The following is a 25,741-nucleotide window of genomic DNA, read 5'->3' as shown; positions in this document are numbered from 1 at the left end:
TTTTCATCTTTTCGAACGGTAACGTATCTGAAAACTTGACTGAGTTGATCAACTTTGCTGATATCCTGAGTAGTGTCCATTATGATTTAAAGGGTAACTAAACCCCTGGTCAGAGCCTGACTCCACCCACTGGCAATATTTGAAAAATGCTGGAAAAGTGGGCAGACCCCAGCGGAGATAGAGGGGACAAACCGAGGGCGGGGCTGAGCGGGGGGACGTGCACCTGAGACCCGCAGTGATGGATTAATTGACAGCTGCTGTCAGACTCTAAACTGGAGAGTGACGTGACGCAAGTAGCTTTGCAACAGAGCTGTCATTTGAAGTCGAGGACTTTTCTCCCCCACCTTCACCTGAAGTGGAGGAGGGTGAATTGTTTGAGGACACGGGGCCAGAGCCATATCAATTCGAGCCGCTGGCTCAAACTGCGGTCTTAACTCACACATCGCGATCGGCATCCGACGATGCTAGCAAAGCAGCCGCGCAAGGTAGAATGGGGCCAGTGTCTGAGTGAAAATAAATACTTCCTCACAGGGTCGCAAGATGACATAAAGTACATGCATCTGATGAGTTTTATCGAGTTGATGTCACCCCTAGGGTCAGAGGCCGTCCAGTTTAGAACTTGTGAGTTTGTAAGAATAAACTCAGTGAACAAAGGAGGAGAATGTTGTTTGACTGATACTGACCAAGTCTGTACACCACGACCTGACCTGATAGAAACAATTGATGACTTTGACACTGGAAAATGTTTGTAGATGACTGACTTAAGAGACTAAATAACAGGCCTGAAAAGCAGTGAGACTCAGGGCCGGTGCCCTTCAAATTATTAGATAAGACGATGAGATTGTTGCTTACGTAATGTTTTGTTTCAGAGGCAGAGAAAGATGTCTGGGGGAAATTTGGCTGAAGGACAACGTGTTTACCCAAACACCATTATGTTAAATTGATGCACGAGTTGAATCATGCATCAAAAGGGGGATGGTAACAATTGCCATACCAAGGGGTTCAAATTTGATGAATGCAATCGCAGTGGGACGATAAATGTTGGGAGGACACTGGGTTTAATTGGGTAAAAGCCCTGTAAGAAGTCATTCTTCTCCCTAACAAAATTGCTGTCTCTAAGTGTGCTAATAACAAGGACTGTTTCAACAGGAAACGCCAGGGCAGATGCGGCAGCACAGCAGACAAAAGAAACTACGTACTTTACTATCTGACAATAACCTCGACATTTGTTTTTCTTTACAGATCATGCAGACTTTTGATACAGGGCAGAAATGAAAGGCCACACCTTGCGCAGCGCATAACTTAAAATTTTCCTTTTGCAGAATGTCAGGATGGATTGTGTCAAACAGAACTGATTCTGTTCCAAATGTATAAATATTGTTTTGTTAACATGAGCAAAGTGGGTTGAGTGTTTTTTTTTCCAGGTTTTTCAGTGCTATTCAGTGAGCAAAATTATCGGGTGACAATATGTTTCAGGCTGTTGACTCCACAGGTCACACCAAAAGGGACGATCGGCCAGACAAGCGGTCAATAACAAAATAGCTAGGGTCTGCATTCACAGGTGACAGCAGACAGGAAATGGTTCATTCCAGTGGAGGTGCGGTCGGGATCTAAGGGAAGATCTTGTAAGGATCGGAAAATGATCAGAGAGTGTGAGACCTGGGTCCACGCCTCTCACCTTAGACTACACCAACCAACCTCAGCAACCCCACGCGCCGATGCGGAGGGCAGTGAGGGATCAAGGAACGTGCTGGTAATGTACCTCCCTTGCCTACGAGGGAAAAATCCTCTCTACGGCACGCAAAGTGTCATATTGGTGAAGACGGAATGTCCATGGGGCAACGAGATGGCCAACACACCTGGAGGAAGATGTGGACCAACTAATGGTTTAAGTTTAGCAGAATAAATAGTTTTGATGATTTTATTTGATTAAATCAAACTAGGGCTTAGTATTGATATAGATCTAATGATTTGATTGGTGCAAATGTTTTCAGGAAAAGTAGAAAATCTATTCAATGATGTGAAGTACGGTCATAAGCAAAAAAAAAAGACAGTCGGTCTGTAATGGAATAGTCAGAGTTAATTTTTAACAACCACATTGGATAGAATGGATAAAATCATAAAACTCTTCTGGTTAGATTTGATTAAATAGGGTATTAAATAGAGCTTACTAAGTAAAACCATTGCCCGATTGAATTAAAAGTTAACAAAATATGGTTAGGAAATATGTAGATGGGTGTGGATTAATGGAAAAGGCAGAATGTATAGGAGTTATGATTGTATGTGTTATTCTGATAATTTTGTTATTCATGGGTGAATACGAGTGCAGGAATGTCTGTTCAATTGGCGAAAATGACAGCCTATCCCAAGGATGAACAAAATTAGTTTTGTTCAGAGGGGGCCTCTGACCCCCTAGGGCAGGGATAGGCAACTCCGGTCCTGGAGGGCCACTGTCCTGCAGAGTTTAGCTCCAACCCCAATTAAACACACCTGAACAAGGCAATCAGTGTTTTCAGGATTACTAGATAGATACAGGCAGGTGAGTTTTTATCAGGGCTGAAGCTAAACTCTGCAGGACAGTGGCCCTCCAGGACCGGAGTTGCCTATCCCTGCCCTAGGGTCAGAGGCCGTCCAATTTAGTGTCATGATCCTGACTCTTTCTTTCTCTTTTTCTTTCCTGTCTCCCTCTGCTGGCTGTTTTACGCCTTTCTACCTCCCTTCTCACACACTTACGCACACACTCATTTACGCTTCACCTCATCTCCATCAGCTGGTTCTCATTTTCATTCCATCACCTTCAGCTGGTTCTCATTCGCATCCCATCTACACACCTGTTTTCTATCTTTCACTTTTGCCTTCGCTATTTGTAGTTCTCTCTTTCGTGTCTGTATTGTCGGATTATTGTTTGACTGTGATGCACGTCTACTGTTATCGCTCTGAAGAGAAACCTTGTCCTGTCCCGTCTAGTCCTGTCTGGTCCTGCTGTCTACTGTGCAACTGTAATCATCTGCTGTGAGTTACCTATTCTGTGCCGTACCCAGTGCTCTCCGTGGAGAATAGCAGAGGGTTCCACTGCTCACCTGCTTACCAGTCCTCGCTGCCCAGGAGTGGCCAGATCAACAGTCTCCTCTGTTTCTACGAGCTGATCGACTGTTTCCTCTGTTTCTTCATATTCTGAGAAAAGCAACGAACTAAGTCTTTGTTTCATTTTCTGAAGAGTGACTTTCTGTTATCAGCCTGCACGGCGTTATCTTGTTTCATTAACCCTTGTGCTGCATTATATATTTTACGACGTTGAGTGCATTAAGGGACAAAAATGTCCACTCTAAACACTGCCATGAAACTATTGGATTTTATTATTTTTTTCCACTTTCACTGAGTTAAATCTTTTAACCAGCATCAGTCCTCATCATAACTACCAAATATTTATTTAATTTCAGGATTTTAACCCTTTAAATTCCAGTTTTGGTGACGATACCATCAATTTGTATAAGAGGAAAAAACACAAAAATGTAATTATTTTCCATATACTAAATGCAAAGTGAAAACCTTGGCTTTGGATTATCACAGTCTTGAATATGTCAAAGATTAGCAGCAACATTATATTTGGTGCATTTTTATTTTTTGTGCTATGTCAGATTTAAAAAAAAAAATCACACATAGTGCGTTAAGGGACAAAAATGTCCACTCTAAACACTGCCATAAAACTATTATATATTATTATTTTTTCCACTTTTACTAAGTTAAATCTTTTAACCAGCATCAGTCCTCATCATAACTACCAAATATTTATTTAATTTTAGGATTTTAACCCTTTAAATTCCAGTTTTGGTGATTTGGATACCATAAATTTGTATAAGAGGAAAAAACACAAAAATGTAATTATTTTCCATACTAAATGCAAAGTGAAAACCTTGGCTTTGGATTATCACAGTCTTGAATATGTCAAAGATTAGCAGCAGCATTATATTTGTGTCCAGCTTTTTAACTTTTGCACCAACCGCACTTGTATAAACACTGATTTCTCAACAATTGTTTTCTTTCGGTTTGATTCATGCATATTTTACGCACACACATGTTTTGGAAAACAAAGGCAGACTTTGTTTTGGATCCCTCGCAGCTACATCTTTGTGTTGCCGCAAGATGCAAGGTGTTATTATTGTCTAAGGACTGACTGGAACATAGACTGCTAAAAAAAAAACGAAGGTGTGTCAAAGGTTCATGTCTGTGCGTAAAATACGCATGAATCAAAGAGAATCAAGAGAGAGTAAAATATGACCTTCAGGATATTATGATTTTTGTCACTCGCCTAAACACCATGTATTATATTTAGGCCCTACACACACACACTTTTGTCAACGCAGACACACATTGCTCTCAGACATCCACACATACTCAGAAACATCATTTTAGATCATTGAGCCATTAAAATGCTTCATAACACAGTAAATAGTACCCCTAGTGGAAACCAGGAAAATTACATGCGTTTCCCCCCATAGGGAATACCTATGTAGTGACGTCATCTGGTGGAATACATTATATAATGCAAATATAATCCTTTTGCTTCCAAATGAAAGGATTTTTCAACATAAGTCATGATTCATGTATTAATGACGGCCCCGGCTTTAAACAATGTTTTAATGGGTGTCAATGGGACAATTTTGTCCATTATGGTGCTAGATGTTGCTATTTGATCTACACAGTGTGTGTTATACATATTATGCAACATGGGAATTTTTTTTTTTAATTTATCCAAAAAGTCACAATTTTGCCAAATTACATACCATTTGCATTAAAACAGCCAAAATGGTCAAAGAAATTAAACTGAAAATGGACAAAAATGTCCTAATGCAGCAGAAGGGTTAAAGAGAACATTACCTGCTTTCTGTCTCTGGACCTCTCTCTTCATAACAGAATAATCCGACCAGAATGGAGCAGGCTGGGGAACTTCCTATCCAGGCCGCGGTGGAGTTGCAAGGCACTTTGCTGGGTCGGCACGATGAGGAGCTCTCCGCCGCACGCCTTGTTGTGGACTCGCTGACCTCTCAGGTGGCCGATCTTTCCCAGCAGCTCCACGTGCTTCGCATGGACGCCTCCCTGTCAGTCTCATCAGGGACACCTGAGCCGCGAGTAAACAATCCCCCTTGTTACTCCGGTGAACCCACTGAATGCCTGCCTTTCCTAATCCAGTGTGAAGTCGTTTTCTCGCTCCAGCCTTCTATCTATACGAGTGAGCGTTCCCGGATTGCCTATGTCATCTCTCTTCTCAAGGGAAGAGCCCGCGAGTGGGGAACAGCTGTCTGGAATGCCGAAGCTGTTTGTCTGACTCGATACTCACAGTTTAAGGAGGAGATGCTGCGAGTATTTGATCGCTCGGTCCATGGTCCTGAGGCTTCTCGCTCACTGTCCTGCTTAAGGCAGGGACGTCGCTCTTTCGCCGACTTTTCAGTTGAGTTCCGGACTCTCGCCACCTCCTGTGGTTGGAACGAGCCTGCTCTGGTGGCTCGTTTTATTGAGGGCCTCAATGCTGAGATAAGGGACGAGGTGTTGGCCCGTGAGGTTCCTGTCCGTCTTGATCCTCTGATTGACTCTGCGTTGCGCATTGAGAACTGCGCCAATGGTCTCGCCGTGTGTTGACCACGCCCACTCTTTCGTCTACTGCCAGCGCACCTTCTGCTATTTCTTCCGAACACGAACCGATGCGGTTAGGAGGGATTCGGCTCTCTGCGGCTGAGCGCCATCGTCGAATTGTCAACCGTCTGTGTCTTTACTGCGGCTCGGAGAAGCACTTCGCCACACAGTGCCCAGTAAAAGCCAAAGCTCACCAGTCATAAGAGGGAGACTGGTGAGCGCATCTTCTCTGGACCCTCTACTGCGCTCCCGGACCACTTTTCCCGTTCTTCTCCGCTGGGCCAACTCATCTGTTACCTGTCCCGCTCTGATAGACTCTGGAGCTGAGGGAAATTTTATGGACAGGAACTGGGCTCTTAAACAGGGCATTTCCCTATTAGACTTACAGGACCTCACTCCTGTCTTCGCCCTGGATGGTCGAGTTCTCGCCCAGGTTAGCTGCTCTACAGCACCGGTGAGTCTCACCGTATCTGGCAACCACAATGAGACAATTTCTTTTTTAGTTTTTGATTCTCCTAATACCCCTGTAGTTTTGGGTCATCCATGGTTGGCCAAACACAATCCTCATATTAACTGGGCTAAGAATTCCATACTCTCCTGGGGGCTTTCATGTCATGTTGAATGTCTTGTGTCCGCTGTTTCTCCTGTGTCTTCTGTATCTGTTTTTCAGGAGGAGCCAGGGGATTTGTCCGGTGTTCCTGAGGAGTACTTCGATTTGCGGGCGGTCTTCAGTCGTTCCCGGGCCGCATCTCTCCCTCCCCATCGGCCTTACGATTGCAGTATTGAGCTTCTCCCGGGTACCACGCCTCCTCGCGGAAGGCTTTATTCCCTTTCGATTCCTGAGCGCAAGGCTCTTGAGAAGTATCTTTCAGATTCGTTAGACGCAGGTACTATCGTTCCCTCCACCTCTCCTGCGGGGGCTGGGGGTTTTTTTGTGAAGAAGAAGGACGGTTCGCTCCGCCCCTGCATTGATTACAGAGGCTTGAATGACATAACTGTTAAGAACCGTTATCCGCTACCGCTTATCTCTTCAGCCTTTGAAATCCTGCAGGGGGCCCAGTTCTTCACAAAACTGGACCTTCGCAATGCCTATCATCTTTTCCGCATCAAGGAGGGTGATGAGTGGAAGACGGCGTTTAACACACCCCTAGGGCACTTTGAATATCGCGTTCTTCCGTTCGGGTTGGTCAACGCCCCCGCCGTGTTTCAAACTCTTGTCAATGATGTCCTCAGAGACATGCTAAATCTTTTCGTGTTCGTCTACATTGACGATATCTTGATTTTCTCTCCTAATCTCCAAGTTCATGTGCAGCACGTGAGACAGGTCCTTCAAAGACTCCTTGAAAATCGTCTTTTTGTCAAAGCCGAGAAATGCACGTTTCACTCCCAGTCGGTCACGTTTCTCGGTTCCGTAATTTCCGCTCAGGGGATCAGCATGGATCCTGCCAAGGTTAGCGCTGTTACTGACTGGCCCATTCCCGAGTCCCGCGTTGCCCTCCAACGTTTTCTAGGGTTTGCAAATTTTTATCGACGCTTTATTCAAAATTTTTGTCAGATTGCGGCCCCTCTTACTGCGCTCACGTCTGTTAAGATTCGATTCTCCTGGACTGAAGCTGCCCAGGCAGCATTTGAACTTCTCAAATCGCGTTTCTCTTCCGCTCCCATTCTTATCTTGCCTGATTTAGAGAAGCAGTTCATTGTCGAGGTCGATGCCTCTGAGGTCGGGGTAGGGGCCATCCTCTCTCAGCGCGCATCCGCTGATGAGCGATTCACCCCTGCGCTTTTTTTCCGCATCGTTTAACCCCTGCCGAGCAGAATTATGATGTTAGTAATCGTGAGCTTCTGGCCATTCGTCTTGCTTTGGGGGAGTGGCGTCACTGGCTTGAGGGTGCTGCAGTTCCGTTCGTGGTTTGGACCGATCACAAGAATCTCGAGTACATACGTTCTGCCAAGAGACTTAACGCCCGTCAGGCTCGCTGGTCTCTTTTCTTTACGCGTTTCGATTTTTCTATCTCTTATCGGCCGGGGTCCAAGAATTTAAAGCCTGATGCTCTGTCACGTCAGTTTCCTACTTCAGAGACTGTGCCAACTAATGAGGGGATTCTTCCTCGCGGGGTGATAGTTGGCGCGGCCGTCTGGGGTATTGAACGTATAGTCAAACGAGCTCTTTCTGTCACTCAGACGCCGCGGTTCTGCCCTAAGGGACTTTTGTTTGTGCCGCCCTCCGCCCGCCGCGCTGTTCTTCAGTGGGGTCACTCGTCTAAGTTATTCGCTCACCCAGGGGTAAGAGGTACTATTTCCGCCGTTCGACAACGATTTTGGTGGCCTTCCCGTGAGCGAGACATTCGTCACTTCATCGCTTCATGCTCTGTTTGCGCACAGACCAAGAACAGTAACAGACCCCCGGCAGGGTTTCTAAGACCCCTACCCGTTCCGTCTCGTCCGTGGGCACAAATCGCCCTTGATTTTATTACTGGTCTCCCTTCTTCTAAGGGTAATCACGTAATTCTCACGGTCGTTGATCGCTTTTCAAAAGCCGCTCATTTCATTCCGTTGCCTAAGCTTCCGTCAGCCAGAGAGACCGCTCAGATTGTCGTTGACCATGTGTTCAAGATCCATGGTCTTCCCGAGAATGTTGTCTCGGATCGAGGTCCACAGTTCTCCTCCCTCTTTTGGAAGGAGTTTTGTCGCCTCATAGGTGCTTCTGTCAGCCTCTCCTCCGGGTTTCATCCCCAGACTAATGGTCAGGCTGAACGCGCAAACCAGACTATCGGTCGTCTGTTACGCACCCTTGCTTTTCGTAATCCCGCGTCCTGGGTAGAACAGCTTCCTTGGGCAGAATATGCCTATAATTCCGCTCCCGTCTCGGCCACCGGTCTGTCACCGTTTCAAGGCAGTTTGGGGTACCAACCTCCCCTTTTCTCCGCTTCTGATACCGAGTCTAAGGTCCCTTCGGTTAAGACGTTTATCCAACGCTGCAAACGAACTTGGAGAATGGTCAGGTCCGCCCTTAAATCTCGCTCTGTGACACGTCGATCCGCTAATAGGCGTCGCATCAAGAGTCCCCGTTATGTCCGCGGACAGAAGGTCTGGCTCTCAACTGCTAACCTTCCCCTTCAGTATCCTTCGCGTAAGCTGGCTCCCAAATTCATTGGACCATTCCGCGTCATTAAGGTCCTTAGTCCGGTCTCGGTCAGACTCCGATTGCCTGCCAATCTCCGAAGGGTTCACCCAGTTTTTCATGTTTCTTGTTTGAAGCCCGTTATTCGCGCTCCACCTCGTCCTGTCTTGTCTCCGGTCCGGGTTGAGGGTTCGCCCGTCTACCGAGTTCGCAGATTAGTAGATGTGCGCCCCAGGGGGAGGGGCCATCAATTTCTTGTCGATTGGGAGGGTTATGGGCCTGAGGAGAGATGCTGGATCCCCTCCCGGGACGTCCTGGACCGCTCGCTTATTGACGATTTTTTCCGCTCCCGTCAGTCCTCTTCCTCAGATGCGCCAGGGGGTGCACTTTGAGGAGGGGGTACTGTCATGATCCTGACTCTTTCTTTCTCTTTTTCTTTCCTTTGTCTCCCTCTGCTGGCTGTTTTACGCCTTTCTACCTCCCTTCTCACACACTTACGCACACACTCATTTACGCTTCACCTCATCTCCATCAGCTGGTTCTCATTTTCATTCCATCACCTTCAGCTGGTTCTCATTCGCATCCCATCTACACACCTGTTTTCTATCTTTCACTTTTGCCTTCGCTATTTCTAGTTCTCTCTTTCGTGTCTGTATTGTCGGATTATTGTTTGACTGTGATGCATGTCTACTGTTATCGCTCTGAAGAGAAACCTTGTCCTGTCCCGTCTAGTCCTGTCTGGTCCTGCTGTCTACTGTGCAACTGTAATCATCTGCTGTGAGTTTACTATTCTGTGCCGTACCCAGTGCTCTCCGTGGAGAATAGCAGAGGGTTCCACTGCTCACCTGCTTACCAGTCCTCACTGCCCAGGAGTGGCCAGATCAACAGTCTCCTCTGTTTCTACGAGCTGATCGACTGTTTCCTCTGTTTCTTCATATTCTGAGAAAAGCAACGAACTAAGTCTTTGTTTCATTTTCTGAAGAGTGACTTTCTGTTATCAGCCTGCACGGCGTTATCTTGTTTCATTAAAGAGAACATTACCTGCTTTCCGTCTCTGGACCTCTCTCTTCATAACATTTAGAACTTGTGAGTTTGTAAGAATAAACTCAGCAGGATTAGATCACTAGCAGAGAAACTTTCCCTTGTTTAGATAAGGGCCTGTAAGCAGAAGACCGTGAAAGCAGTATAAAGGCTCCTCTGCCCTCCCTCTCGTCGTCGACCTTGTTTCACAGACTGTACTGGTGACTTCTGTGTGGCAACTGGGCCTTCTTGCAAGAATAAAATACTTTTTAATGATCATTTGAATTTCAGAGTGTCTCTTACGCAGTTGAGGATTGTTTAATGAATTTTTGCCACAATAAATTGTGATTAATATAAATATATATATATATATATATATATATATATATGATCACTTACATCAAGACGCCGTTGTGGTGGTGGAGTCCATGAAGGAGGAGCAGCGTTTGTCACTGAGCCGCTTTTCAGTGCGAGCTGTGTAGAGAAGCCCATTTCTACTCTATCCTGATCGTTTTCAATACTCGCAATTCCAACTCCTCCGGACTCGCTACAGTGGTTTTGACGAAACAAGATGTTTTTTTATACCGCCAAGGGCGTGGTGAGCTCGTACCAAGGGCGTGGTGAGCTGGAACCTGCTTACGTCACGTAGTACCGCTTACGTCACGCAGTACCACAAACATCCAATAGAGTGCCGAAGTTATGACGTCATTTTGTAGGACAACCCGGAAGTTAGCGGCGCATGGGTTCCCTCGATCAAAAAGCAATGCATTTTCCCCATAGACTTTTGGAAAATCGCAAAAAATAAGATCTGTGTTCAACAAAGAGTTGTGACCCTAACACGTTTTGTCTATCAAGATAATCTTTACAAGTTAATCCAAAATGTATACATTTTGAAGCCTAAATAAAGCCGTCAGATATAAAATGCTAACGGTAGGCTATAAACGGACTACAGCACACCAGCACACCATGGTCGCGGATCAACGTCATCATCAAGCTTCCTCAAACTTTATTTTAAAAAACACGCTCGCTCATTATGATCTGCGCTGTGTATGAACCTATTTTTTACAGTCTATGGTATGAACACTTATCCACTTTTTCATGAGAAATATTGCCCATTCGTTTTTTCCAAAAATGTTAGAAACTAATTTTGTTTATGCGTGCGTATTTAAGATAACTATACAAATAATCTCTGAACAAGCATAACACAGTTAAATTCCAAACATTTAATATAATAGTTGTATATAATTATATATGCTGAATTTAAAGAGAATTGTCCAATAGCAAATGCTTATTATAATATATTATAATTCAACCATATATGTTCCCTAAATAAACCATATATACTCATTTTGTTAACATTTTATATATATTTTTATATAATGAAAAATGCCCCAATGTGAGAGCCAGTGTAGTAAATTTTTATCTCACATTCACATTACTGTGAGCTGACTGGAGTGTAGTTACAATAGTATACAAGTAGTATACAATAGTTTAACATTTAATTTGTGTATTTGTCAGACAGGCAACTCACAGTGCATTAAGGCTATACATATCAGCGTGTTCTCTGGGAATTGTCCACGTTTATATAGCACATTAAATATAGTTTAACATTTACTACTAAAATAACAAAGATTAACATTGTTACCTAATGCCTTAACTACCGGTAATGCTGTTTACAAATACAATCAGTGGGTAAAAGCCAAGTTCACAAATATCAGGGTGCAGGACCCACCCTTTCTATAATTATATCCAAACAAGTTACAATAAAAGTCAATAAACCAGGTATTATTTTTGAATATTTTAATTAAACACATTTCTCAACGTAACGTTAGCCTTTAATAAAACTGCAGCGGATCTAATCTATTAAACAGTGGCAAAGTAAACAAGCTTTTAGATTTTTAAGAGAAAGACAAAAGGTATTTTAGCTGTTGATTTGGTTATGAAAAACGTTTATTCTTGCTACTGCTAGCCTTTTTTACTCCATCTGGCACGAACCCAGAGTCTCCGCTGGGTAACATCGGACGGAAAACGGTAAAACGAGATTTCATTTTCATTCGATGACTTGTGGTTGCATCTCGGGACAAAACAAAAATAACGTTATGTATATTAACTGAAAGGTAAACTTCTAAGAACGTGAAGCTGAACGTGAAGCTGAAACGCGGGCTAGTGAGAGATTTCATGTTTGTCATGATGACGTCTAAAGTCCCCGCCAAAGGATGTAGTCCCTTTTAGCAACTTGTTAGCAACCACCGTTTTTAAGACACAATAAAGTTTTAAAAAATCACAAGCAGGTTATAACTGGTGTGTTTTATGTCAAAGATCAAAACGTGAAAATATTTAGAGGCTTTGTTAACCACAGACCTTATTTCAGGCGATTTAGCAAAAACCCATTCAAAAAACCCATAGACTTTAGGGCGAGGGAACCGGTAGTGCTAAAATGCTAACTCACTTCCGCGTTTTGGCCTACAAAGTGACGTCATAACTTCGGCACTCTATAGGAAAATTCAACTGCAGTAGCCACCGTTCACTCTGAAGAGGGCAGCACTCAGACGTTTTTACACCATATATTGTACAGGGTGGGCCATTTATATGGATACACCATAATAACATGGGAATGGTTGGTGATATTAAAGTCCTGTTTGTGGCACATTAGTATATGTGAGGGGGCAAACTCCTCAAGATGGGTGGTGTGTACTAATATATACTAATGTGCCACAAACAGGACTTTAATATCACCAACCATTCCCATGTTATTACGGTGTATCCATATAAATGGCCCACCCTGTAGAATTAAAACACTTTATACCCAAATGTCAAAAAAGTTACTTGAATCAATGAACAGCACTAATAAAGCCCCATTCTTACTGATCATTAACTAAAAAAAAGTTGGTTTAGGGTTTAGTTACCCTTTAATAGAGTTCTGCCTCCTTTATTTCAGACACAATTTGGTCATGCACCTTCTGAGATAACGCAATCAATTAATTCTGAATTGCTGGGATTAAATAATTGATGTGGCTTTTTTTATACTGCAACTCTCGCTACACTGGGTCATACCGGGTTAACAACTCAATCACTGACAAAAAGTTCCCATTGTTTGGGTCATTCAAATTTTCATTATGAATGCCACATTACATGAGGCTAATGTCAGAGTGACGTCAGTGGTTCTTGTTAGCACTTGAGTCCAAAAATTAACCTGACTCTTGTATTCGTTGTCAAGTTGTACATCAATTGTAAGGTCGTTTTTTCCACATACAGTATCATATGCAAGCTGCTATATGAGAATGTGAAAATTTGTGTTTCTTTATTTTGCCTGAAAGGCCCTACCAGTCATTAATTACCACAGTCCATGACGGATTATGGGACAGACATCTCCTGTCTGCAAAAAGTCAGCATGGCTCACAATAGGCGTGGCCCATATTTGGCGAGTAATACAACCATTTTCGAGGAACCGTACACATTTTAGAATGCTTCGAATAATAATCTTTCGAAAAGCATCTGCCATTTTTGTTTCAGGTATAGGTTCCCTCTGGTTTACATGGTCCAAGGTTAAGTATTGCCCACTTCACACTTGCATCGGTTAACTCAACAGGAAAATTCACACTGTCTGTTGAATAATGTGTACATGTCGCTGTTAACTATGCTGTAATATTTGCGCTGCTGTGGCAGTCATCGCCCGGACTGTGAGATCTGCTTTTGGTACCCGAGTCTATATCTGGTGGGTCAGTTAGCAAAGCCACACCCATGTTAGAGGTAGTAGCATCCATGCTGACACCGTAAACATCACGCTCCCCAGTACTTGTGTTTGCCGCTGCCTCCCGCTGATTTGGAAGAAATATAGATGAAATCTTCTGTAATTTTGCATGCTACCGAAAGAAAATGAAAATGGCGATTTAAAAGAAAATTTTCTTTTCGTTAATTCGTTTTTGGGCTCCATTGAGATATTTTCTTCAACTCATTTTTTGCACTCATACGCTTCATTCATAAGCTTCCCTCTCAAAGCAATTTAGGCAAGACTCAATTTTAATTGGATAAAAACAACAACAACAAAAGGAAATGTGATCGGCAAACACGGGTAGGCGGCAATTAGTACCAAAATAAAAGTCCTATTTAGTCACGTCATAAAAAAGCTTTAGTTATTTTATTAGTGGTGCAGGTATGACGTTACTTTGTAGGCCAACCGACAGTTAGCATCACACTGGTTCCCTCAACAAAAACCCAATAGGATTTTTCCATAGGCTTTTGGATTATCGCAAAAAAACAAGCTCTATGATCAACAAATGTTTATGATACTTACGTCACCATCACTAAGCTTCCGACAACTCCGACAGTTTTTATCTAAAAACAGTTTCCCAGAACATTTAGGCCAGCGACCCACTGGCTGCGTGGCGTGAGCATGGCATTTCTGTTGCGTGTCAGCTGCGTGGCGGCTGCGTGGCATTTTCTGTCTTTGCACACCAGAAACGTGTCTGACGCGGCGCTGCTGCTGCTAGGTGACCACCAATGCCAGTTTATCATTAAGATTATTTTGTTGTGCATGATGTGATTTGAACATTAAGTGATTGGTGGTCATTTTGGTTTGATTAAAGAGGGGAGAGGAGTGCTCTGTAGGCCTTCTGTGTGTTTTTGGGCCGAGTGTGAAGCAACAGAGTGAGTGTTATCAACTAATCAATTCCAAAGAAATGTTTAATACTCATAATAACTCATAAAAAGTGTTTTATTGTAACCAGTAGATTGTTACAGTTGTTCTGGTGTCATGTGTTCCAAATGTTAAGAAAGAGTGTTGTATTGTCTATTACTGTCTACAGGGAAATAGAGTTCATCATTCGCTGTGAAAGTGTGTACATGCTATAAAGGGTGGTGATGAACAGTAATTTTAAATCATTCAATTTTTTTATTTTATTTTTTTATTTTATTTTTTTTATTAATCGTCGGTTATTTTAATACACATGCACATACAAATACAGTCTCAGCTATACAGTAAGAAATAATGGGAAATATACAAACAAGTAAACAAATTGACATAATCGGGCTAGGGACTAAATATGCGCCATAAAATAGAGAGTCAAGAGAAATGATTAATGTAGCACCAAAAAGGTGTCCATAACAGCCAAAAATCATCAGACTTTTGATGTATATCATAGGTGAGTTTCTCGAGAGGAAATAATGTACATGCTTGAGACAACCACATTTTAAAGGATGGTACCTGAGGAGATGACCACAATAAAAGTATGCATTTCTTTGCCAGATAAACCAAAATTAGAAACAAGTGTTTGGTGTGGAAGTCCAACGCATTCTCTACTCCTCCATTATAATAAATAAAATTCCAGAGAAAAACACAATTTCAACTTAAAGAGCCTTTGTAGAAAATGATGTACTTTCTTCCAAAAAGAAATGATTTTGTCGCAATACCAAAAACAGTGAAGGAATGTTCCTTTGCATTTTTTACAGTTAAAACAAAGATCAGAGGAGTTTTTGTAAATCTTTTTCAGACGTAAAGGTGTGAGATAAACTCTGTTAATGAATTTATAATTGAGTTCATGAATACCCAATGAAGTACATTTAGAGTACAAATTGTTACATATTTCAGACCAATCTGTATCTTCAATTACGTGACCTAAATCTTTTTCCCACACATTCTTTAAACTCTCGAAAGAAGATGTACATGAATAAGATAGAGCTTTGTATATTTTGGATATTAACCCCTTGGAAAAACTGCTCGTTACAATTTGCTCTATGGCAGCAAGTTCAAATCTCAATTTACCCTTATCAAACAAGGATTTTATGAAATGACGCAGCTGAAGGTATTTAAAAAAATTGGATTGCGGTATGTTATACTGGTTGGAAATTTCTTGGAAAGATTTTAGTGTACTGCCTGTAAAGAGGCACGATAACTTTAAAATCCCTAATTTAGACCAATCTGAAAGGCCAATATTTTGTAAAGATACAGGGAAATCAGGATTAAAAGCAATAGGCGAAAACAAAGTGATATTAGCTGGAATTTTAAAATACTTTTTTATGTCTCCCCAAGTCAAAAGAGTGTTTGAGATGATGAAATTTGTTGAAACGCATTCAAGTTTTTTAATATTTATAATAAAAGGCAAGAATTTTATTGGGAGAGGAGCACAGGCTGTTGCCTCCATATTGAACCATTTAGAGTCTGTCCTTTCGCTGTACCAGCTAACCATATGTTTCCAAATCATTCAATTTTTGAAGTGTTAATTCATTGTGATTGAGATTGAGTGAATATTAGCCGGTGTAATGTTTTGAAGTGTATCAATGTTACTGTGAAATGTGACTTCTAATTTTATTTTTATGTATGTTTCATGTAACAAAAGCAGCATTATTTGATCTTCTGTGTTGACAAATCTTGTAAAAATTTGTGTATTTGTTTTCCAGAATAAGAGACCACTATCGTTGTCTATGTTAGTTCGATTTCTGTAATTGACTTGTTAATGAAGTGACTGAGAACAGAAAGACAAGAGAGACTCAGTTTGATGTAAAAGAAAACATCTTTATTGATTTCAACCACTGTAACAAGCTTTCCTGTTTAAAATCCTAAAGATTTGCATAGTTAACGCTGCGCTGTTCCAAGTGCAGTCTGGAATAAACGAACCCCTTAAATAATTTAAATTCCTGTGTTCAGTGTTGTCACTAACACTCTCACACCGGGCCACATTCAAATGAAGCGCCGCCTTCCCGGAATGCTTTGCGGGCGCGACAAAGTCGCTTGACGTCACCCATAGGAATATAGTGGAGTGCGGCGCGACAGAAGTGTCGCACGGACAAGTGGATCAGCGCCGTTAGTCTAGTCTAGTTTATAAGAGCACATTTATAATCATAATTAGGCTGTAAAAGCAGATTGATCTTACCTTTTTGGCGTGATGATTTATAATCTCCCGGACAGCCTCGCATTTAGCCACTTGTTAGCAACCGCCTTTTTCAAGACACCCAACAGGTTAAAAAATGTTGGGTAATGAGATGAAACTCCATCTCATTTTCTCCTCCAACTTCAAAATCATCCGACATCATTGTTTTACCTTTTATTTATTTATTAATTTTTTATTGTAAATGGCGATTGACTTAGTCTTTGCATGTTCACTTTGTAAACACTAGGTGACCTTTAAACGTGATTATGTAATGTGTGGCGCATCGCAGAGCTAGTGCAACAGGAGCATGTGTGGTTAAAAAGTACATTTTTCTTTTTTTTTTAGAATATGACAGATCGTTTGGCTAGATAAGGCACTTATTCCTCGGAGAGCCCTTTAAAGCTGCACTGAAACTGCAATTTGGACCTTCATACCGTTGTACCCCACTACCCAGCTAGAAATGTTACGTTCCCAGGACGTTCTCAGAACGTCCCCACTGGTGTCAAGGACGTCGCCTAGTAACGTTCCGGGAACGTTCTGAGACGGTCATGATGTGGAGTTCTTTAAAGGGTCGGAGGACGTTATTTTGCGGACCTTCACGGAACATTCGGGACGTTCTCGGGACGTTTAGGGGACCATGTTTTATTTGGAAATGTAATGTTTCCAGGACGTTCTCAGAACGTCCCCACTGGTGTCAAAGACGTCGCCTAGTAACGTTCCGGGAACGTTCGGAGACGGTCATGATGTGGAGTTCTTTAAAGGGTCGGGGGACGTTATTTTGCGGACCTCCACGGAACATTCGTGACGTTATCGGAACGTTTAGGGGACCATGTTTTATTTGGAAATGTGATGTTCCCAGAACGTTCTCAGAACGTCCCCACTGGTGTCAAAGACCTGTAGGGACCTATAGGGAACCAAACTAGAATACACTTGTTCTTGCAGAACCTTAATCAGGAATAAGCATGCACGTTTCACACATTCAAAGATAAAACACAAAGCAGGGATCCGTCATTTATTTATTTATTTTGTGTGAACAAAAACAGATAAATTATATATTATATATAATTATATATATATATATATATATATATTTATTATTTAAATAATATATATATTTATAATTATAAATTAATATTAATGTGGTCATGCATAGGAAGCATATACACGGGTTTCTTGTATACAAACAATACCGGATGCGCGCGCATCCAGGAGGCAAAAAAACGCTATGTTATGCCGAGTTCTGTAATAAAAGAATAAAAGAACATTGTAATTAACGTAGATTTCGCATTGTTTGTAATTTTTTGTTGACTCAATAATAAACTGCAATTTCAGAGTTGGATCTGTTTGTTTGTGTTTCATATTAATATAACATTATGTAAAATGTCCAACTGTTTACGAATCAAAATCCGGACATACTGTGATGCATGTATGAATTATCATGTTAGACTAAGTTAGTAATGTAATAGTCAATGTTAGCAGTTCAGCATCTAGAGCCCGAATTTGCTTTTATATAAGTTAACCTTGTTTACGTTACTTTACGACCTGCAACATTTCATGACTGCACACATATAACGTTACTTTACTGTAAATCAAAGATTTGACGATGGATTATGTGCTGTCATGAGCACATACTAGAGTTTAACTGCTCAGCCAGTTATGAACTGTGAAAAAAATACGTTTATTTTTTCAAACAGCTATTTAGATCGCAAATTTGACATTTAGTATACCAAGTGTGTAGTATACTACAAGAAAACATTCAAATAAATGCTGTTCTTTTGAATTTTCTATTCATCAAAGAATCCTAAATAAAATATGTCACAAAAATAAGAAGCTGCATAACTGTTTTCAACATTGATAATTATCAGAAATGTTTCTTGAGCATCAAATCATCATATTAGAATGATTTCTGAAGGATCATGTGACACTGAAGACTGGAGTAATGATGCTGAAAATTCAGCTTTGATAAATTACACTTTTTCTTTTTGAATGCATTTTAAAATGTATGTTCCAATAATATTTCATAATATTCCTGCTTTACAGTATTTTTGAGCACAAGAGACTGCTTTCAAAAACAAAAAAATCTTACCAACCCCAAACTTTTGAACAGTAGGCTATACATGGATTTCGAATAAGATATTTATATATATCAGGCCATACAATTGCTGGCCACTTGTCATCCACAATCCAAAGATCGTCATGTATTGCGTAGGGATCCGGCAAGATCTCACCATTGCTGAGAGTAAGTTTTTTTAATATAATCGCCACGTTATATGTGTGTGTGCAGTCATGAAATGTTGCAGGTCGTAAAGTAACGTAAACAAGGTTAAATTATATAAAAGCAAATTCGGGCTCTATAGATGCTGCACTGCTAACATTGGCTGTTACATTACTAACTTAGTCTAACATGATAATTAGCATTTTGACTTAGCGACAACACCACCACTATGCTACTAGACTACCCTAAACCCTTTACTCTGGTACGAAGACCGCGGGTCTTTTCTGCCTCCTGGTTGCGTGCGCAAGCAGTGATGACGTCGCCGAGAAATCCATGTATAGGCCAGTAGGTTACAGTCCAGCTTTCGTTTGGTTCTGTCTTGACCATCACCCCAAAATGGACTCAGGAGCTGAAATTAGAAGAATACACACCACAAAGGGATATAACTCCAGACACTGAATTCAATCTTAAATGCATAAATAATAGTGGTAATAAATCGCGCGTATTCTGTGTATAGTGAGCAGTGGTGCTGAGCACATTCATACAAGAAGTGACGACACCCAACATCACTTAGAGCACCTTTAAAAGTATAACATTTAAAGCCCCTTAAATTAACGAAATGACTTGAAAAAAAGATTTGTTCATTTTGATGAACGAGAACAAACAAGAGAGTCAGTAAAATGATCCGGACTTCCCATCACTAAGACTAAGCTGCACAGGTTGTTGCTGGGATCCTCTTCCACTCCTCCATAATGACATCACAGATTTGCTGGCTGTTAGACACATGGCGCTTCTCCACCTTCTGCATCTGGAAGCCCCACAGTTGCTCATTAGGGTTCAGATCTGGAGACATACTGGCCACTCCATCACCTACACCTTTATCAAGGCAGTTGTCATCTTGGCGGTGTGTTTGGTGTCGTTATCATGCCGTTAATACCAATACTGTATGTTTGACATTAGTTGAAAGTTTTACTTACAAGTCATAGGGTTCACAGCGCCATAGAGATGTTGATCTGCTCCAACTCTGCTACTGTGCAGGCCATCAGCATGGAAGGATCTAGGAACACAACAAACCGCTTGCCAGGTTTATTTAAAGGCAAGGAAAATAGAAAGAATAAATTAGCATAACAGAATTTATGTTTTTAGGTTTACTTATTCATATTGCTCCAACAGTGTCACTTACGTTTGGATGTCAAAACCTTCTCAAAATAAATTAAACAAATAAAATAAATAAGAAAACAGATGCATGGTGATATAACGTTAGGTGGAAAACATTGTGAGAAAATGGATTTAAAGTTATTTAATGGGCTTCCTCAGTTTACCTGTGTCTTTCTCTGGCAGCAGCTTTCTTCAGCAATGTTGCAATAGTAGAGCTTCCCCTCTGTTGTTATTTTGTTGCTGCTGAAATCACAGATCATTTGTTTATCAATATTTGTTTACCATTGAGCTAGTTTCAGCCAATTTTAGCGCTCCATGTAAGTGACGTCACCGATTAACAGCACATATGTTTCTGTTAAATAATACATACGTTTATGTTAAATAAATTAGCTCACTTCCAAGCAAAACCCTTAACAAAACTATTAAAAACATCTAATCTACATATAAGATGTGATTAAAACCCCAAACTTTCATAAACAAAAGCTCAAGCAAGTTAGCCTATGTTACCTTTTCTGAAAACGGTTGAGATGCTAACGGATTTTTTTTCCAAGACAATAAAGCATTTCTATAAGTAAAAATTCAACAGAAGCGTGTCAATTACAAATAAGATAAATGTCAAGCAAACTTGTGTGTATTATTCGTGTGATTTAAGAAACTAAACTCACCTGAAAGTAATAAAAACACCACGAGAGAGGGTTTAGCTGCTCGTCAGTTGCAGTGGTGGCCCGCCGTTTCCATGGCGACTCTGTGCCGCTCCAGTGTTTGAAAAAGCGTCTCGGACGTTCACGAGCACGCGCATTAAAACACATCAAAGTCACGCAGCATTTACAAACATAAACATCTAGAATTAGAACATTACATAAATACAATTCGTATAAAAAAAATTATTTAAAAAATATATATTATTATAAAAAAAAAAATGTAAGCGTAATTATAACAACATAAATTGATTTTGCACTAAATCCTAATTGTAATCGTATTGCCCATATAAAAGAGTTGTTTTTAATTTTCTATACTGATACTGCCTCGTTCAAACTCCTTTTTTGGTTCTGTTAACGTCCCCAATGTCCTCTTTGTAACGTTGTTGTGTGACCATATAATAACCAATATCGAACGTCCCCCTAAAGCAATAAAGGGAACGTTATTATATGACCAACAGAGGACCATACGAGAACGTTCTGTTAACGTCCCGAATGTCCTCTTTGTAACGTTGTTGTGTGACCATATAATAACCAATATCGAACGTCCCCCTAAAGTAATAACTGGAACGTTATTATATGACCAACTGAGAACCGTATGGGAACGTTCTGTTAACGTCCCGAATATACTCTTTGTAACGTTGTTGTGTGACCATATAATAACCAATATGGAACGTTCCCCTAAAGTCACATTGGGAACGTTATTATATGACCAACAGAGGACCATGCGAGAACGTTCTGTTAACGTCCCGAATGTCCTCTTTGTAACGTTTGTTATGTGACCATAAAATACCCCAAATAGAACGCCCCCCTAAAGTCATATAAGGAACCTTGAACTGCAGCACTTTCATAACCAAAAGAGGACGTTCTATGAACGTCCCTAATGTTCTGTAAAGGTTCGGAACTTTAGTTACCTTTAGACAACTTTTAGGGAACGTTCCACAAGGTCGCGAGAACGTCCCCTCCTACGTGGGTATATGGAGAACAATCCTGGAATATTTTCCTCAAAAACCTTATTTTCTTTTCGACTGAAGAAAGAAAGACATGAACATTTTTGATGACGTGGGGGTGAGTAAATAATCAGTAAATTTTTATTCTGAATTGAAGTAATCCTTTAAATGTGCATTAATTTAAAACATTTACACCATTAAATTACTATATGATAATGCTACTGAAAGAGCTATTTCTCCTTCCTCCTGGTTTCCATGCATTTGTTAGCCATAGTATGGAGATTGTAAACAGTTTATTAAATACTTTTGAGTACATTTTGGCCCTGTTCAACAGATTTTATTACTAATATAGATTGTGATAAAATAGTGTTTGGGATATCAATCATTCATTTTGAAGAACTACACAACACTTTTTTATTCAAGATAAGATTATTCATTGTTGTTTTTCCACAGATCACAGTCACATGGAAGGTGCACATTCCAATGTGACTAATTACTATTTGTTTGACTTATTAATATTTGTTATTCTCTGTATCTGTGGTTCTGTAAACAAGAAATCATCAATTGCAAGTAGACAAACAGTGCTTGGTTTAATAATTATGGTTTTCTTTTGTCTTACCTTCTCCTTTCAGCCTTTCTAATAGGAGAGGCCTGCAAACAGGAAGCCACATAGTATATACCGTCCTGAGGGTGAGGAGTTTAACTGAGAATGTTTCTGCATTAAATGCATGTGTTTCTAAATGCTTATAGGGGCATTTTTTGTAGTTTAAATAGAGCATGATGAAGAAGATGCTTGTATTGTTGTTTGTAGAATAAAGTGGAAATGTTCCTAATGTTAATTTTAAACTTAGAATATCCAGTTTGTGATTGACTAAGGGGTTGTCTTTGGATTGTTTGAATTTAGGGGGAGGAGCCTGATCTATAAAAAAAAGTCCAAATGTTTGATGATGGAGACAAAGAGGGTGTTTGTTGGGCCTGTAGCCAACTTTTGATATTCTTTGAAATATCAAGATGACTGCTAAAGGGCATGCTGGTCCTCAACGAATTACCAGAGCACATCCTGTTTTGTTCTCAGAGGGAGAAGAGGATATAGTGGAAGCTCAGGTTGGTGATTGGGAGCTGGGGGCTGCTGCACATGAAGAAGCCATTTAAAAAATGTTCGACCAAGTGAATATTCAAGATGTTGAGACTGAACCTGTTGTAAGACCCAAGACTGGGAAAGTCTCAATCTCCTCGAGATGATACAGATAATGTTGGTGGTTGGACAGGAGTTTTTGGTGAAAATGAGAGATTTTATGTGCAAAAACAACAAAGAAATGAAAAGATTTTGTTTGAAGAACTGCATGACTTAAAGGCAAGCATTTTTCAAAAACCTAGAAATTAATGGGGATTTGAAGAACAATTCAGCCAACATACTCACCACCCCTTACCTACACCAAGGACTTTTCCACCACTGTTAATATAATAAATAAATAAATAAATAAAATCATCAAATATTGTAATTGCTATTGAATTATATTTGTGTGTGGTAGCTGCATACAAAATTATTATTAATAATAAAAACAAGCTCAAAATCACATTTTAAAGGGTTTATTGCATGAAAAACAGGCTTTTTAATTAAAAAAAACAAGTGATCAATGCAACAAATGTGGAAAAAAAAAATCATACTTTGACATTTAAATTCCATCATTGTTTGTGAAAGTCCAACAACGTGGCAAAATAAATATTATTTTTTTGGATATATTTAAAATAATAAATATATATATAAATTTACTTGCATGGTGTCAAAACACTCTTTGTCCAGTATCTTCGCGAAATCTAATCAAAACTTTCCACAATTCAGCGGGAGACCGTCTTCTGGCAGCGAGAGAAAATAAGCGGAAACACAACCTGCTTGACCCTGACTAACTATGTAAAAGGTCCGTGTTACATTTAACCCTGCGTTAGGTTGTGCCCCACGCTCCCCTTGTACGAGTGCTGCTAAGACAAGAAGATGACAAACGATAAGGAAACTTGTGTAGTGTGAGCACCATGGCGATTCATGTAGTATCATAGTTTTGCACTAGAGAGACAGTGAAGATGTTTATGATGATAATAAGGAATCCACCACACACACACACACACACATATGTCTGGTTTTACTTGTGGGGACTCTCCATAGACTTAATGTTTTTTATACTGTACAAACTGTATATTCTGTCTCCTTACACTAACCCTACCCCTAAACCTACCCATCACAGAAAACTTTCTGCATTTTTACACTTCCAAAAAAACTCATTCTGTATGATTTATAAGCTTGTTTACCCATGGGGACCTCTATTTAGGTCCCCACTGTGACATGAGTCCCCATGAGACTGTGTGCATTCAGGTTGAAGTCCCCACCGGGATAGAAAAACATGAACACACACACACAGCCATGATGCAACAACAATGCACACAATAATATATTTTTCAAATCAACCAGCAAGCACACATAAACACTCAAAAACACCTACAGACATATACACATTTTACAAATTCACAAACTAGTTTTTTTAGACTTCATCTTATCATACAACAACCCTTTTTTCTATATTCTTAGCTTGTTACAGTATGTGGATTTCTTTCAATGTCTTCAAGAGTAAATCACATACTGTATCTGTTTAAACTCTAGTTCATAAATATGGTTCAAATACAGGTTTTTTTATTCACTTTGGTACTATTTTCACAAGTAAGGTGTACAGTTTCAAAACTCTTAGTACAAAAATCTAAACTGATCACTTGTACCATGGCTATTCATTCTTTCAAAACCCATCAATCTATCGCTGTGGTAATATTTATGAGGCACCAGATGGCGCTGTTGTCAATACGTAGAACATGGGTCTCAAACCCTGCTCCTTGAGGGCTACCATCCTGCAGTTTAGCTCCAACCCTACTCAAACAGCTAATGAACCAGCTAATCAAGTAATTACGTCACAACCGCTAAAAAGTATGTTCTATATAGTATGAGTGTCTGTAGTATGAATGTAAACAAACATAATATATTGGTAGGTCAGATCATCCTACCTGTTTATTTTATAACTGTTACAAACTAGCTAGTACTAAGCCTCTAGTTTGGACTTTACGTTTCAGTTTAAGTAAGAACTTATGAACAGCTGGTGTAACCCTACCCTGGTGATGAGCTAAGCATCCGCATTCCTCTCACCCAACTCTTCAGGGGTTGTAGATGAGTGACTAGGTGATTGGCACCAGATTGCTGCTGCCTTTGTGTTTCATGTGCATGGCATTAACTATGATTATATTTTAATGCTCATTTACATGAAACGCCTTCAGTTACTGCTCTTGATCACGCCAGCATTAGTATAACCCCACTTGTATTATGCTCATGACAGCACCGGCAATACAATAATGTTGGCACATCCGCCTCCATTAACCACACAGTACGGGCAAGCTTGCCACTTGTTGAAACATTATGCGATAGTGCTGGCGTTCCTGCCGTTTGCATCATTCGGCCCCAGCATACTGTGATGGGCCAGAGCTCACACTGTGGATGTCACATAATCCTCTGGGATAAACATTGGTAGGCGATAGTGCTATCAACCACATTGTTCATTCATCAAGTTTCTGCAGCAAGTTTATTTTATTTGTTTTTTATTTGGTCTACTGACTGTTTACTCATCTTGTTTGAAATTTATATTTGTTTTTTAGGTATTAGGTAACTATTAAGACTTAACTTATAACATTACAATATTAACTAAATATGGTTTGTGAAAGATTTCTATCTTACTTTTGAACATATTTTTTGTATATTTGTCACAATAGCTTTGTAGTCTATATTTTATAAACACATTTTATTTATAATTTTTCCTTAATTGCAATACTATTGCAATATAGTCGCCGACTTTAGTCAGTATAACTGACTTAAGGTGTATGTATTTACAACAAAGATGTTGCATGACATGAGTAAAATGTTTTCATATGTCTATGCCCTAGGCACTAAAAAACGCACATAGGTTCCCTTATTTATGGAGGTCTTAAAAGCGTGCAGCATTATTATTTTTTATTATATTTATTATTTCTTGTTTTCTCTTCATCTCGACATA

At 40.2% G+C, this 25,741-nt stretch overlaps 2 long non-coding RNA genes across 3 annotated transcripts; one reads left to right on the top strand and one right to left on the bottom strand.

Annotated features, from left to right (window-relative positions):
• Positions 1-19,024: 19,024 nt before the first annotated feature.
• Positions 19,025-21,224, bottom strand: LOC311080347. 2 transcript variants are annotated; one of them, XR_014605564.1, is made up of 5 exons: positions 20,677-21,224; positions 20,519-20,576; positions 20,176-20,254; positions 19,831-19,910; positions 19,025-19,262 (listed from the first exon to the last, which is right to left on the bottom strand). It is a non-coding gene; the product is annotated as an uncharacterized lncRNA (long non-coding RNA). The 2 variants fall into 2 exon arrangements; XR_014605563.1 differs by having other exon boundaries at positions 19,831-20,254.
• Positions 21,225-21,691: 467 nt separating this feature from the next.
• On the top strand, positions 21,692-22,757 carry LOC311079477. The gene is made up of 3 exons (XR_014605411.1): positions 21,692-21,777; positions 22,292-22,349; positions 22,564-22,757. It is a non-coding gene; the product is annotated as an uncharacterized lncRNA (long non-coding RNA).
• The last annotated feature ends 2,984 nt before the right edge of the window (positions 22,758-25,741 follow it).

This window comes from Abramis brama (assembly GCF_963993115.1).
Source record: "Abramis brama genome assembly, chromosome: 3".
Classification (NCBI taxonomy): Eukaryota; Metazoa; Chordata; class Actinopteri; order Cypriniformes; family Leuciscidae; genus Abramis; species Abramis brama.
This window is presented reverse-complemented; position numbering and strand designations above follow the sequence as displayed.